Genomic DNA, 13551 nt, shown 5'->3' with positions numbered 1-13551 from the left:
GCCAGATGAGGGGCTCAAACTCATGAACCGTGAAGTCCTGACCTGAGCTGAAATCAAAAGTCGGACACTTAATGGACTGAGCCACCCAGGCGCCCCTCTTTTTGTATATTCTTGATACTAGGGCGTTTTCTCTTAAATCTGTAGCCAATATTTTTGCCCAGACTTTAGCTTGCCTTGAAACTTTGTTAGTGTATATTTTCTTATGCAAAAGGTTTTGATTTTGATGTATTCCAATATATCAAAGTTTTCCTTTCAGTTTTTTTTTCATTGAAGGATAGTTGACACATGATGCTACTTTACTTTCAGATGTACAACTTAGTGATTTGACAAGTCTATTCATTTTGCTATGCTCACCACAAATCTCCTTTAAGTTTTGTACATTTTGTATTTTATTAAGAAACCTTTTTCATTCCCAGGGTCATAATGACATTTTACCAAGCAGTGAAGCTTCTGTGAATTTCCATCTGTTTTTCTTTTTCAAGAGTCCTCAGATTCTGATCCAGATTCTGATTAAGTAGGCTGGGCCTCATAATTGGAGATTATTAAAGGTTTCATCTATGCTTTTTTTTGCAAAATTAAATATCTTCTTACACACACACACAAGCACAAATAATACTGGAAAAAATGTAAATTAGATCAGCGGATTGTATCAGTATTGATATCCCTGGTTATGATATTGCACTGTACTTTTGCAAGATGTTATACAATCAGGGGAAAGGATATACAAGATCTCTTTGTATTATTTTCTGCAACTGCATGTGGATCAACAATTATCCCAAAATAAAAACTTTCTTAAAAATCTTTAAACCACAGGATACTCTAAATTGCTGTGTTTTGAAGATAATCCCCAAAGAGAAATTACTGAAAAGTCTTAGCAATGACAGTATCTCTGAAATAATAATATAGCTTTTAAAGGACACTACTTAGAAAAGGAACTCTAATATATTAAAGTGAATCCCCTGGCCTTATATTTTCAAGAAGACTCTTTCCGTACATGGGCAACTTCACAGATTTCTTATATTTTCCCCCAGTTTTATAGAGAAATAATTGACGTATATCACTGTAGAAGTTTAAGGTATACAGCATGACGATTTGATTTACATATATTATGAAATGATTACCACAATACACCCAGCTAGCATCCATCTTCTCATATAGATACAATAGAAAGAAAAGAAAGAAAAAAAGAAACGACAAAAGTTTTCTCCTTGTGATGAGAACTCATAGGATTTTTACTCTCTTAACAACTGTCCTATATATCATCCAGCAGTGTTAGCTATAGACATAGTGTTGTACATTCAATCTCTAGTATTTATTTATCTAATAACCGGAAGTTTCTACCTTTTGACCACCTTTCTCCAACTCCCCCCACCTCCCACTTCTGGTAATCGCAAGCCTGATCTCTTTTCCTTGAGTTCAGTTTCTTTTTTGAGATTCCACATATAAGTCAGATCACAAAGCATTTGTCTTTCTTCTTGTCTGACTTATCTCACGTAAGATGATGCCCTTCAAGGTCCATCCATTTTGTCGCAAATGGCAGTATTTCCTTTAAAAAGATGTTTTTTAATGTTTATTTATTGTTTTTTGAGATAGAGGAGGGGAGGGGCAGAGAGAGAGGGAGACACAGAATCCAAAGCAGGCTCCAGGCTCTGAGCTGTCAGCACAGAACCTGACTCAGAGCTAGAACTTATGAACTGTGAGATCATGACCTGAGCCAAAGTCAGACACTTAACTGACTGAGCCACCCAGGCACCCCATATTTCCTTTTTAATGGCTGAATAATATTCCAATATAGATATCAGTTGTTATATAATATTATATAATATATATTATATTATATATATTATCTTTATTCACTCATCCATCAGTGGACACTTGTGAAGTTTCCATGTCTTGGCTATTGTGAATACCACTGCTATAAACATGGGGGTGCAGATATCTTTTTGAGTTAGTGTTTTTGCTACCTTTGGATATATTCCTAGAAGCGGAATTGCTGAACCACAGGGGAGTTGTATTTTTAGTTTTTGTTTTGTTTTGTTTCATTTTTGTTTTTGTTTTTTGTTTTTGTTTTTTGAGGAACCTCCATACTGTTTTCCATAGTGGCTGCACCAATTTACGTTTCTGCCAACCATGCATGAGATATGAGAGTTCCCTTTATTTCTATACCCTTGCCAACACTTGTTATTTCTTACCTTTTTGATTTTAACCATCCTGACAGGTGTGAGGTGGTATCTCATTGTGGTTTTGATTTGTATTTCCCTGATGGTGAGTGATGTGGAGCATCTTTTCATGTACCTGTTGGCCTTTCATGTATCTTCTTTGGAGAGATGTCTATTCAGGTTTGTCCATTCTTTCTTTCTTTTTTTTTTTAATAATTTACATCCAAATTAGTTAATATATAGTGCAATAATGATTTCAGGAGTAGATTCCTTAGTGCCCCTTACCCACTTAGCCCATCCCCCCCTCCCACAACCCCTCCAGTAACCCTCGGTTTGTTCTCCATATTTATGAGTCTCTGATGTTTTGTCCCCCTCCTTGTTTTTATATTATTTTTGTTTCCCTTTCCTTATGTTCATCTGTTCTGTCTCTTAAAGTCCTCATATGATGAAGTCCTATGATATTTGTCTTTCTGACTGACTAATTTCACTTAGCATAATACCCTACAATTCGATCCACGTAGTTGCAAATGTCAAGATTTCATTCTTTTTGATTGCTGAGTAATACTCCATTGTATATATATATATATATATATATATACCACATCTTCTTTATCTATTCATCCGTCGATGGACATTTGGGCTCTTTTCATACTTTGGCTATTGTTGATAGTGCTGCTATACACATGGGGGTGCATGAAACAGCACACCTGTATCCTGTAGATAAATACTTAGTAGTACAATTGCTGGGTAGGGTAGTTCTATTTTTAGTTTTTTGAAGAACCTCCATACTGTTTTCCAGAGTGGCTGCACCAGCTTGCATTCCCACAGGTTTGCCCATTCTTTAATTGAGTTTTTTATTTGTTTGTTTCCTTGTTGGCTGTTGTGAGCTTTTTTTAATATGTTTTGGATATGAAGCCCTTATCAGGTGTGTGGCTTGCAATATTTTTCCCCATCTCATAGGTTGTCTTTTCATTTTGTTGGTGGTGTCCTTTGCTGTGTAGAAGAGTTTTGGTTTGATAGAGCCTCCCTCATTTATTTTTTATTTTGTTGCTTGCACTTTAAGCTTCTCATCTAAAGACGTCATTACCAAGACTCATGTCAAGCAGCTTTGTTCCTATGTTTTTTTTTCTCGGAGTTTTATGGAGGGGGCTGTGAGGGTGGAGGGATGGGAGCTGCTCTGGCTATTCTCAATTTCCCAAACAGGCTCTCTGATTGGAAGGATCAGGACTTACCCTAGGCCTGGCTATGAATTAATCCTCCTGCCTGTGAATGGCATGAAAAGCCCCCATGCCTGGTACTGGCTTTGCTCCAGGGGCAATCAGTTCCATCTGCCTGCCTCCCAGGCTCAACTGCTACTGGGCCACACAGCGTCCGGGAGCTGTCACCAGTCCTTCTGGTCAGATAGAGCTAGAAAGCACTCTCCACAGTGAGACTATGACTTGGCTCCTTGCCTGGATGTGGGCAGACAAGGCTCTAGGGTTGGCAAACTTCTCGTTGGGGATCCAAATCTGGTAGATCTGTACACAGCCAAGTTCTGTGGTCAGAGTGCACCCCCGACTTGATCCTGCAGAGGGGCAATGATACTGGTTGGGATTACCACTTGGACACTACAGGTATGAACTTGGTCTGTCAAGATCCCTGTGCTGGTTGTTGCAAGCTTCATCAGTTAGACTCCCAGTAGTTGGACTCCATAGTTTCCTCGGCAATCCCATGGTATGAGATCAGAGTAGAGGTTCCTGCAAAGTAAGCCACAATGCTGGGGGAGCTAGCTGTGTCCCCCTGTCTCCCATTCTCTTTTCCCACAGAAACTGGAAGTGCAGGGGAGGGTTCTCTGAGTGGTGCTGTGGTGGCCTGGGGGAGGGCCAATGTGGTCTACATGTAGCCACTTCTCTTACCCTTCTAATGCAGTCTGTCTTGGTCTCTGTGGTGCAGGGAAGGCTTTAGACTCACCCTCGTGTTCTAGGATTCTCTCAGTGGCATCATGTTCTTGAATAGGTGTTAGTTGTTCTTGTGAAGAGAAGCAAAGTCAAGAACCACTTAGTCGCCATCTTGGTGACATCACTCTGTTGCATTTTTTAGATTGAGCATTTTGCCAAACTCTGCACACTTATTCTCACTCATACCTGACAAAAATCTCTAGGACATGCATTATTACTTTTTTCTTATGAGGAAACTAAGTCTCAGAGGGGTTAAATAACTAACTTTAAGCACACACAGCTGGTCACAAATGATTTGGTTCCTCATTCTTTATATCATGATTACACCTCTTTTGGTCATCTCACTTTCCATTTCCAAGGTGAAAGCAATTGTCCTGTTTCATTTTCTCACTTATAAAATCTTACCCTCTTTTCTCTTTCTCTAGAACCATTCCAGTGGGAAGTTGTGAGGTAAATACTTTTCTTACTCATCAATGCTGTATGGAGGCCCAAAAGCAATTATGAGAGATGCAATTTTGAAATTGAATAAGTAAGCAGGCCAAAAGTTCCCTGAACATGATGAAGACAAGAATAAAATTGATTACTCATTTAAACATCCCCTCTGGAGACACTACAATTGATGAATTTCTATCACTCCTTTCTCTAATTCTTCCTTCTTTCTTGGCACAAGGCTTTCATCAACTTCAAAGAATGCTCTGGGCATTAAAAAGAGCTGAAGGAGTGTGTAATGGAGACGAATAGAACATAATATACTTACGTTTCAAGACAATTCTTCAGGTCATGAGGTCTTCCAATGTTTATGTTAGTGTATCTTCATTAAGCTTTATTAAATTAAATACTTTTTCAGATGTTTTTAAGTTGACCTTTAGCTTTTTTCATTATGATGTAAAATGTGTACAAAGAAACGGTGGAGGGGGATAGAGTGAGAGAGAGAGAATCTTAAGCAGGCTCCACACTCAGCATGGAGCCAGATGTGAGGCTGGATCCCACAACCCTGGGATCATGACCTAAGCCGAAATCAAGAGTTGGTCACTCAACCAAATGAGCCACTCAGGCGCTCCATTAAGTTCTGACATTTAAAAAATTTTTAATATTTTTAAATGTTTATTTATTTTTGAGAGAGAGAGAGAGAGAGCACGAGTGAGGGAAGGGCACAGAGAGAGAGGGAGACACAGAATCCGAAGCAGGCTCCAGGCTCTGAGCTGTCAGCACAGAGCCCAATGTGGGGCTCAAAGTCACGAGGCACGAGCTCATGACCTGAGCCGAAGTCAGTCACCCAGCTGACTGAGCCACCCAGGTGCCCCAAGTTCTGACATTTTAAAACAAGCTCTTACATCACTCCTGAAGGTACCCAATGGAATTTGTTACAACAGTGCCATTCCCCATCATCTATTTTAAAAAATTATGTGAACAAGCTCTTTTTTAACTGTCAAAAACTTTATAGTATTTCTTCTTCTTGACTTTATTTTTCCAGTTACGTTTCCCTCAGAATTTTTACCTACTATAATATATTTCATCCTTGAAAGTCTTTTACTTACCAACCTACTTATCTTCTATGCAATAAATGCATGTATTTAAGTGGAAATCTAATTTCCATATTAAAAATTTCCTTTGATCAGGTAACATCACATATTAAAAGTCTTTTCAGGTTTGAATTGTCATTACAGTTACTATTAGAAAAATGATCAGAAACAGCAAATATATTATAGGTTTTGATACATAATTATTAAACATAAATTAAAATCTTAATGGAAGTGGCACTTCTTAATAAAGTAAATCATATTTTTACATAGTTTATATATCCGAGATGAAAGATACTTAACCTTAGGATAAAATAGGAGATGGCATAAATTCACTTGCTCTGTTCTATTTATATGCTAAGAAAATTTGTCTCTTCAATTCAACAAGAGAAATTTGTTATAAAATTGCCATGCAATGCTTATAATTCCTTCCAAGTTGTATGACAAAATTCACATTAGTGATCTGTCATCGAAAGTTATCTTTCAATAATCTATCAGCCAATAATCTGTTTAGGTCTCCTTTATTTTGATTGATAATGAAGGATTAGAAACCCCTAAATTATAAACTGTACATTATAAATTTAAGACCCCAGTCTTAGAAATCATTTGCTTTCTCAACACTATTACAGACACTTTAAATTACCCTGTGGTTGGCACGTTGGACTGTTTTAGACTCCAGGGCAGTGAACCATAAGAAGATTTCAGTATGAGGGCCTTTCTTCTGCAAAAAGGGAAAATGGCTATTGCGAAAGGGGAGGTGGGACAGGGAACCAGCCTCAACTACAAGTTTGTGCTAGGCAGACCATTTTTAGGAAAGAGAGCTCAGTGAGGCTGAGGATCTGGAAATTCATCCCTTAACTCTGTTGGAATTTTCAGTACCTCCCTTCTGCCACAGTCCACATAAGTAAATTTGAAGCCTACTGCTCAAAATCACTGTTGCCCAAAACTTTGGGGCAAGTCTGGAGTGCAGCGTAATAGGGACTACCTAGGTTCAAATCCTGCTTCATCTAGTTTCTAGCTGTTCGATTTGGGGCAAATTACTTTCCCTATCTGTGCTTCAGCTTCTTCATTTGTGAAATGAAGATAAAAATAGCACATATGTCACAGGGCCTACTGTGAAGGTTAATTGAATTCATAAGTGCAAAGTGCTCAGAACGATGTTTATTACCACCATCACTATCACCATCCTGAAATGACTGGGGATCTGGGAAGAAGGGGAACAAAAATATGATTGAAAGAAAAGGAAGGTGGGGAGCCTGGGCGGCTCAATCCGTTAAGCATCTGACTCTTGGTTTCGTCTCAGGTCATGATCTCACTGTGTCATGAGTTCGAGCCCTGTGTCGGGCTCTGTGCTGACAGCGTGGAGCCTGCTTAGGATTCTCTCTCTCTCCCTCTCTTTCTGCTCCCACATGACGTGCCCTGTCTCTGTCTCTCTCAAAATAAATAAACTTTAAAAAATTTTTAAAAAAAGAAAAGAAGAGAAAATGAAAATGGCAGGTACGAGTGTGTGTTTGTGTATGTATATGTATATGTATATGTGTATGTATATGTGTATGTGTATAGGTATATATCAGAAGAAGATCCTTCTTCTTCCCAGATCCCCAGTCATTTCAGGCTGGTGATAGTGATGGTGGTAATAAACATCGTTCTGAAAAGTACCATCACTCAAAAGCAAGCTCCTTGAAGGTAGCTGATGTTTACTGTTTCAGCAGTCCAAGGTCACTTGGTTTTCTTTCATATTTCCTAGCACATTGCTGTAGCCATAATAGACTCTCCATGAATAATTCAATAAATGAATAAGAAAATAAGGAGAGAAAATCACACTCATGGTCCTGGAAGCCCAGTGTTTTCTCCTGAAACTGACTTTCGGGGTCCTGTTCCACTTCATTCATACCTGCTACTCCATTTGTACTTGCTAATTCCTCTGACCTAAAGCTGGCTGCACAATTTGTGGGCCCCCTGTTCAAAACACAAGAAAAAATGCCTGTGCTAAAAGATAAAGCTTTTTCCTTTCTTCTGCAGTTTCTCTCTGGACTTGCCATGACTTCTTTTTATCAGCCGTTTAATGTCACTTTAAACAAAGAAAAATAAAAAATTCAAACTGTTGCTATGAATTTTATTCTTCAGGTTTACATTGTGCAGTGCTGGTTTTAAATGCACAAGAGCGTTTAACTCTTATGCAGAATCACCGAAATGACACAATTCATGTTTTGTAGTTCATACATAACATATATATTTCACTCCTTCCAGAATAGTGGGAACACTGTGCAAAGCCACTCCACTGTTTTCCCTTCACTTCTTGATATACATATATTCTACCAACACTCTACCTTCTGCTTACTGATGAGTTAGGAAGGTCTAAGAGGAGAGGAAGGGAAAAATAACTATGGAGTGCCCCATCTGTCCCATTCCTTCTACATCATCATTTTCAGCATAAGTGTTTGGCTACCACAGGGAAATAATGTAAGGAGGAATATAGTAAAGTTCTTTGGCCATTTGTGTTTCCGAGAATGCTACTGCCTTTTTGCATTCAAAGAACGTTCTAACTCAAATAGAAAACATGGCCCCTTGAGGCTGTCAGTGCCCCGGCTTCTCAGTCACAGATGTAGCCTACTTAACGTCGTATTCACTTTGAGTCTCACTGAACCCCCAAGCAGAGTGGGCCCACTGAAATTCCACGCTCTTGGGTCATCTCACACCATTCATGAATGGGGACACAAGAATCTGCGGATGCACATATGATGTGTGCACCTCTTCTGTTCCCAGGCACGCTCCACTGTCCCGTCAGACTTCACTAACAAAATAAAAGATCGAAGATAAAATTATTCCGAATTTCAAGACAACCACTGCAGAGCACGAAGCCAAGTGCAAGGCCCTGCTGAGCACGAGCCCTGCGTGACGGCAAGAGTAGCACACGCATAAGCTGGCCCTGCTCTGAACCTCTCAGGTTATCTAATTTTTTCCGTGGATATATGCTCGCACAGTTGGCTGAAAAGAGCTCTCTTGTTCATTTATTCATTGGCAGTTCCAATGCGAGGTACCAAGCAGCCAAGTTTCAAGCTGCTAGAGTTCCTTTGCTAAAACCCTTGTTTGAAGCTTTAAGTTCCGCGAAGGCTTCCCTTCCTTAACTGTTGTGAATTGGTGGGGAACATGGATGTATGCCTCCAAGATCTCCCTTCCAGGAAGATTTTGTGCCCTGGCTCCCCACTCCTTCGGGATCTATGTGAGAGAGGGCTGTCCGAGCAGGGTCTGCTGCAGAGAGCCACTCTTCCCAAGTTCATTTCTCTCCTGGGCTGGCCCACAGATAGAGACTGATCAAAAGTGGGGTATAAAGACCCAGACATTTTGGTCCAACTGGGGAAAGGTTGTCAGACAAAATACTGCATGGGATAAATATCGCATGGGATATACTTATGCTAAAACGTTATTTGTAGTTCATCTGAAATTCAAAGGTAATAATAGGTGTTCCATATTGTCATTTGCTATATCTGGCAGTCTTAAATGAGGGGCAATTCTGATAGGCCCTATGGTGTCCAGAGCCCCTGGTGGGTCCCCCTAGACTTTGTCAGGTGTGCTTTGCTCTTCAACTCTCCCTCTGCTGACTCGCCCTTCCTTCCCCTTCCTAACAAGTACCTCTCGTGCCAAATTCTATGTCAACGCCCGCTTACAGAGAATCCAAAATGCATCAACACTGATAGTTAAACCCAGGTAAAGGCATCTTGTCATCTCTTGGGAAGGTTGCTCAAACGTGGGCACAAACCCAGCATCATTCACCACCTACTAGTGTCTAGCAGCTCTTGAGACAAATATTGAAGCTGGAAAGACCCAGAAGAAAGGCTTCAGAACAAAGATAACAGATTTCATAATTAGATTTTATGACTTTTGCATCCATATGAATACATTTTCACACACATGCATGCACATCCATTTGTAGTAGAAATTAGTGAGAAAGGGGTGCCTGGGTGACTCACTTGGCTAAGCATTCAACTCTGGATTTTAGCTCAGGTCATGATCTCACAGTTTGTTAGTTCGAGCCCCATGTTGGGCTCTGCACTGACAGTGTGGAGCCTGCTTGGGATTCTCTCTCTCCCTCTCTTTCTGCCTCTCCCCTACTTGCTCTGTCTCAAAATAAATAAACATTAAAAAAAGAAGTTAGCAAGAGATGTTTAAATAAAGAAAAAATTTAGCCTAAAAGCCACTGATAGTGGTACTTTTCTGATTTCTTGAGTTTTTCTTTTTTTTTTTTTAAATCAAACGGAAAGTGTAAATAAATGAAGATACATTACCTTGCAAAGCAGAAATATTGACTATCAAATTTCTATTTCGTTTTGGTTAAGAATCAGTACATAATAGTGATTACATATTTGGCTTCTGGAGTTAGATGGAGATTAGTACATAGCACGACTTTGTCACTTACTACTGCAAGACTTGTGCCAAAGTTATAACTTTTTTAGTCTCAGTGTACTAATTTGCAGAACATTGATAGTAATCATACTTACTCCAGAAGGTTGCCATGACATTTAAGAAAAATAAAGCATGTACAGCACTTAGCTCAGGGCTTTTCCATAATATTGGTATTAATAATATTTTTTATTGTTTAAAGAAAGTGAGAATCTTTCTTAGTGCCTGGTTCCTAACAGGCAATAACCATGAGGGGGCCAAGTATATTTTCTTGGCTAGATTAATATTGTGTTTATCCCCTTTACTTTACAGAAGTCTTATTCTATTAATGTAAATTCCTGCCTCTAGCCAAAATGCCCAGATACATATTGAGCTGAAAAAGTTATTAATACCAAAATGGTCATTAATATAATGACAACAGTTATTTTTATTTTCTTGTCAATATAACTGTAGAATACTTGTTAAAGACAGAATATTAGTTTAGCCAAGGAAATAAGCCCAAACAGTTAATGCCTAATGGCAACTTGGGAGTAGACTCAATTCTTCTCCTTTAAAGCAATGATATACATTTTTTCCACATTTTGATATATTTTTTTACTTGAGATATATATATATATATATATATATATATATATATATATATATATAGTGGAAAGAGTCTCCCACCAATTTTTTTTAATGTTTATTTATTTAAAAATTTTTTTTAATGTTTATTTATTTTTGAGAGAGGGCGACAGAGTACGAATGGGAAAGGGGCAGAGAGAGAGAGAGAGAGAGAGAGGGATACACAGAATCAGAAGCAGGACAGCTCAGAGCCTGACGTGGGGCTCGAACTCACAAACTGTGAGATCATGACCTGAGCCAAAGTCGGATGCTTAACCGACTGAGCCAGCCGGGTGCCCCTCCCATCAAGTTAATTAACACACTCATCACTTCGCTTATTTTATTTTGGTGAGAATATTTAAGTTCTACTATCTTGGTAAATTTCAATTATATAATACAGTGTCATCAACTATAGTCACCATTTTATACATTAGATCTTTAGGAGCTATTCATCTCATAACTGAAAGTTTGCACCCTTTTACCAATCTCTCCATAGTTTCCCCACCTCCTGGCAACCACCATTCTAACTATCTGTTTCTATGAGCTTGACTTTTTAAAAATTAAAACAAAAACAATGTTTTTTTAGATTCCACATGTAAGTGATGCCGCACAGTATTTGACTTTCTCTCTCTGGCTTATTTCACTTAGCATGATGCCCTCTGAGTTTACCCATGTTGTACAAATGACAGGATTTCCTTCCTTTTTAAGGGCAGAATGATACTCCACTGTTTGTATACACCACATTTTCTTGATCTGTTCATCCAGTGACAGACACTTAGGTTGTTTCCAGACCCTGCCTATTGTGAATAATGCTGCAGTGAACATGGGGGTACAATGATTTCTTCAAGATGATGGTTTTGTTCCTTTTGGATACATACCCAGAAGCGGGATTACTGTATCATATAGTAGTTCTATTTTTCATTTCTAGACTCAATATTTTTTAAGTGGAAAAATATATATTAGCCTGTTTTCAGGGAAACAGTAACACACACTTTGGGATCTACTGGTTAGTGTGGGCTGTCACAGTGATTTTGGAAAGGTCGCATAAGAAAGTTGCTACAAAGTACTTGTCAAACTGTGAATTAGTGCTTCATCAGTAGAAGCATTGCAATCTTAATAGATTTGTTAGTGTCTGTAGGATAGTTTTCAAAACTTTGCATGAAATATATAGGTTTGAAAATTCAACCTCTTGTGATTCTCACAGAAATTCCTTGATGTGGTCTGGAGAGATATTGGTATCTCTATATTAAATAGCAGAAAACAGAAGGTAAGGGAGATTGTTATCCCAAGTAAGCCCCATCAGTCTTCTGATAAGGTAGATGATTTTGTCTGCTATCCTAGCCTTTGCCCAACCTGCTTGGTCATAAGAAGCACTTGGTTATATTGCCTTCAGAGACTCTCAGATGATGGTTAGGAATTTGCATTTTGAACATATATGTCACATGATTCTTAGCCCAGTTTGGGAAACTACTACCCTCCTTCATACCGCATTTTGTTTTAATAAATAGCTCCCCTTGGCCTTACAAATACTAGGCTCAAATGCAAGGTACCTCACAATCATAAAAGAAAGCTTTGTACGTGTCAGAGACAACCGCTTGTCAACCAATGAACTAAACCGAAAGAAGGAACAGAGAGAGGCAGTTGAATTTGTCAATAGAGTCCAGTGTGAAAGACATACACCTTTAAACATGTCTATAAATCCAAGACAACATTTGCACTGGGAAGGGAAGTAACGCCACCCTCACAAGAATTTATAGTTGGTAACTCTTTATGCTTTCGTGATTTTATTTGTTCATTTGTTCATTTACTCATTCATTCAACAAACATTTACTGGGCATTTACTCCACACCAAGCATTACACTGAGTATTGGGGAACAAACCCAGGACTCTCTTTTTTTCAATTTTTTTTTAATCTTTATTGATTTTTGAGAGAGAGACAGAGTGTGAGCAGGGGAGGAGCAGAGAGAGAGAGAGAGAGAGAGAGAGAGAGAGACAGAATCCGAAGCAGGCTCTAGGCCCTGAGCTGTCAGCACAGAGCCCGACACGGAGCTCGAACTCACAAACCATGAGATCATGACCTGAGCCGAAGTCGGACACTCAACTGACTGAGCCACCCAGGCACCCACAAAACCAGGACTCTTAAGATACTTCTACTTGAAATCATTGCCAGTGGCCAGCCCCATAAGATGAACTGGGCCCATGTATTCCTAGAGATTTTCTTAGCTAACACACTCTTTAACGCTCAACTGCAGTGCCCAAAAAAGCAGAATTTATCATAAATACATGCACTGAAAAGAATCTCTAGATGTTCAGCCCAATTTGTTCTTTTAAAAAATATATAATATGTTAAGCAATCTATTGGATAAAATAATATCTCTGTTGTACTATAAAGGGGTTGTTTTTTCAAGAAAATCAATCAAATGCTTTCATAACTTGTTACTAATAACACTAATACAGAATAATGGGTAAACTAGTTTGGGTAACTTCCCAAAATAATTGGGTTTTCCAGGAACATTACAGAAGATAAACAGCAAGATCAATAAGTCCTGAGGTTGCAAGAGTCATTATTGATTTATGACCTTGCTTACTTCCCAGCAAAATAATTGCTATAGAGAAGCTGGCTCACGTTTACAGATCATAATAATCTTATGAGAAAGTCTTTCTTAGCCCAACGTTTAAGCACTCAAAATAACAAGTGATAAAAAATAGCTTATTATTGTGCTAAAATTTATAATTGGTAATACCTACCATTCCCTTTCACCTACCTTATGGCACACGCTTTAAGTGAATATAAAAATTTTTTTTAAATCCTCAAAACAATTCTATTGCAAGAGCTATTGTTAACCTTACTTCATAGGTTAGGAAAATTGTACTTCAAAGATGTCCAGTAACTCGTCCAAGGTCACATACACCCAGAAATTTGCAGAGCCA

Source organism: Herpailurus yagouaroundi, unplaced genomic scaffold (assembly GCF_014898765.1).
Source record: "Herpailurus yagouaroundi ecotype Mexico unplaced genomic scaffold, PumYag 67793, whole genome shotgun sequence".
Classification (NCBI taxonomy): Eukaryota; Metazoa; Chordata; class Mammalia; order Carnivora; family Felidae; genus Herpailurus; species Herpailurus yagouaroundi.
The sequence above is the reverse complement of the archived record's forward strand: the minus strand, read 5'-3'. Positions refer to the sequence as shown.